A 2,539-nucleotide genomic window follows, 5' to 3' on the forward strand; every position below is an offset into this window, starting at 1 on the left:
TCTTTCTTATGTTGCGTCCGGAAAGAATCCCTCAGCATTACCCATTTCTTTCTTGCAGTTGCACCTGTTGGGATGGTAATACATGTACCGGTATATATTATAATATATCAGTAGACAGCATAATTATTGATGACAGATTGGAAAGAAAAAACTAAAGTGGCCTGTGGTCTAGTAGTTAGACGGTTTGACTCGTGATCGGAAGGTCATGGGTTCGAAACCCGAAGTAAAGTCCTTGGGAAATGTTTTTTCACGCACTTTCCCCACCCCACTCATGTGAAAACGAGTATAAGGCCATTAACAGTGCTGTCCACGTAAAAAAATGTAAAGCGCCTAACAGACTGCTTGTGGTGTCCAAAATGTTATATCTTGCTGTCGATATGGGACTCCTTGTAAAGCGCACTGAGCACCCGCTATATAAAAGCTTGGTATTATTATATACATGATTGGATTGGGGGGGGGGGGGGGTACATGTTTGCGGGCAGGTGTTTTATATAGACAATAGAACAGGTCTATCCAGTACTAGAAGTGTAAATTAATGGAAGCACAGAATGAGAAGAAAAGAAAAATAAATGAATAAATGTGCTTCGACATTTGATGCAACAATTGATTATTGACCTAAACAAAAGTATTCAATGTTTGTAGTTTCAGGTATCTAGCTTCAGGAGAAAACCATGTTTGTCTGTCATTCTATTTCCGTGCTGGTGTATCTACTATAAGAGAAATCACAACAGAGACGTGTGCAGTTTTGTGGGACGTTTTACATCCTCGAGTCATGCCTGCTCCGGATAGAGAAAAATGGATCAATATAGCAAATGATTTTTTTTTATACAAGATACAACTTTCTCTTTGCCTTGGAGCAATTGATGGCAAACACATTCGGATTAAAAAGCCAAATAAATCAGGTTCTCTGTAAGGGCCTCTTCTCAATAATCCTCCTTGCTGTCACCGACTCGGAGGGAAAATTTGTGGTAGTTGACGTTGGTTCGTGTGGAAGTAATAACGATGGAGGAATATTTCATAAATCAGTATTTAGTAGACAACTTGCATCGGAAACCCTCGGTATTCCCACTGAAGGCACCGTGCCACAAACGGACATCAAGTTGCCATTCATGTTTGTCGCCGATGATGCATTCCCATTAAAGGATAATATCATGAAGCCTTTCTCTCATCGGCAACTTACACATGACAAAGAGATTTTTAATAATCGCCTGTCACGAGCAAGAAATGTTGTTGAAGGATCTTTTGGCAGAATAGCTATGATGTGGAGACTTTTGCAAAGGCCAATGGATGTTCAACCAAACACTGCGACCAATATTGTCAAGGCAATAACTGTGCTTCACAACTTTGTTCTAATACAAGAACCCTTTCGTGTATCGCCGTGTGATTCAATGGGTGAGCAGATTCAAACCCCAAATACTCTTACAGGCTTTCAAGGATCCAATATCAATGGAAACGTTCGATCTACAAAAAATGCCTTGAAAGTGCGAGAAACATTGATGAACTATTTCACATCCCCTGCTGGAACTCTTCCATGGCAAAATGATCAATGTGTTACCAGATAAATCTCATGGTGAAATATACAGAATAACCTTCTTTTGTTGTTGTTGTTATTATTATTATTATTATTATTATTATTATTATTATTATTATTATTATTATTATTATTATTATTATTATTAATATTATTATTTAGAATAATAAGTCCGCTGATTATTATTATTATTGTTTTGTGTAAAACAACAATGTTGAACATCGTTAGCTCAAGTGGTAGAGCGTTCGCTTGCGATGTGGGGAGTCGTGGGTTCGAATCCCAGCTGGGTCAATCCAAAGCACTCTGGGCTGGTACTCATTTCCCTTGTCGCAAGACAATTTATACAGGGCTACTGATGAGGTCTCAATGGCCGAAACTGGATCCAGTATAGTCCATTATTATTATTATTATTATTATTATTATTATTATTATTATTATTATTATTATTATTATCACTATTATTATTATTAATTATTATTAGAGAGAGAGGGGAGAGAGAGAGGGGAGAGAGAGAAAGGAGGAGAGAGGGGGGAGAGAGAGAGGGAGGGGAGAGAGGGACACAGAGAGAGAGAGAGAGAGAGAGAGAGAGAGAGAGAGAGAGAGAGAGAGAGAGAGAGAGAGAGAGAGAGAGAGAGAGAGAGAGAGAGAGAGAGAGAAGTGGGGGGGGGGGGACTTTAACCTCGATAATTGAATTGGATAAGATTTTAATAAATATTATTACTCACCATCAATTCCGACTTCCTCGCCGACTTCAATCCATTGTTGGTTTATTACAACTCTACTTGAATAATTCTCATTAATTTTGTTAAATAGGTCTTCTCTTTTTCTCACTGCTTCAATCAATGCTTCTGCCTCCATCTTGCTTGTCTGGTCCGTGCTGGTTGAATTTTAGTGTCGCACTAAAATGAAATTACCAGCAAAACGACGGGCGAACGCTGGGTGCATGCAGGGTTCACGCTGGTCGGACAAAACGGCGCCACTCCGTTAGGCGTAGTGCTATCTATATTA

The 2,539-nt window shown here is 39.1% G+C and overlaps 1 long non-coding RNA gene across 5 annotated transcripts in view; it reads right to left on the bottom strand.

Moving 5' to 3' along the window:
* LOC101862878 overlaps positions 1-2,539 on the bottom strand; it is a 12,845-nt gene that overhangs the window by 1,633 nt on the left and 8,673 nt on the right. Inside the window, exons 1-2 of one of the 5 annotated variants that reach the window (XR_004858667.1) lie at positions 2,257-2,333; positions 18-64 (exon numbers count right to left, since the gene is read on the bottom strand). The exons of 3 other annotated variants lie outside the window; for them this stretch is intronic. This is a non-coding gene — a long non-coding RNA (uncharacterized LOC101862878). Of the gene's footprint in view, positions 1-17; positions 65-2,256; positions 2,334-2,539 lie in introns of those variants that run through there. One more of the 5 variants, XR_001184945.2, reaches the window with a different exon arrangement.

This window comes from Aplysia californica, unplaced genomic scaffold (genome assembly GCF_000002075.1).
Source record: "Aplysia californica isolate F4 #8 unplaced genomic scaffold, AplCal3.0 scaffold00265, whole genome shotgun sequence".
NCBI lineage: Eukaryota > Metazoa > Mollusca > Gastropoda > Aplysiida > Aplysiidae > Aplysia > Aplysia californica.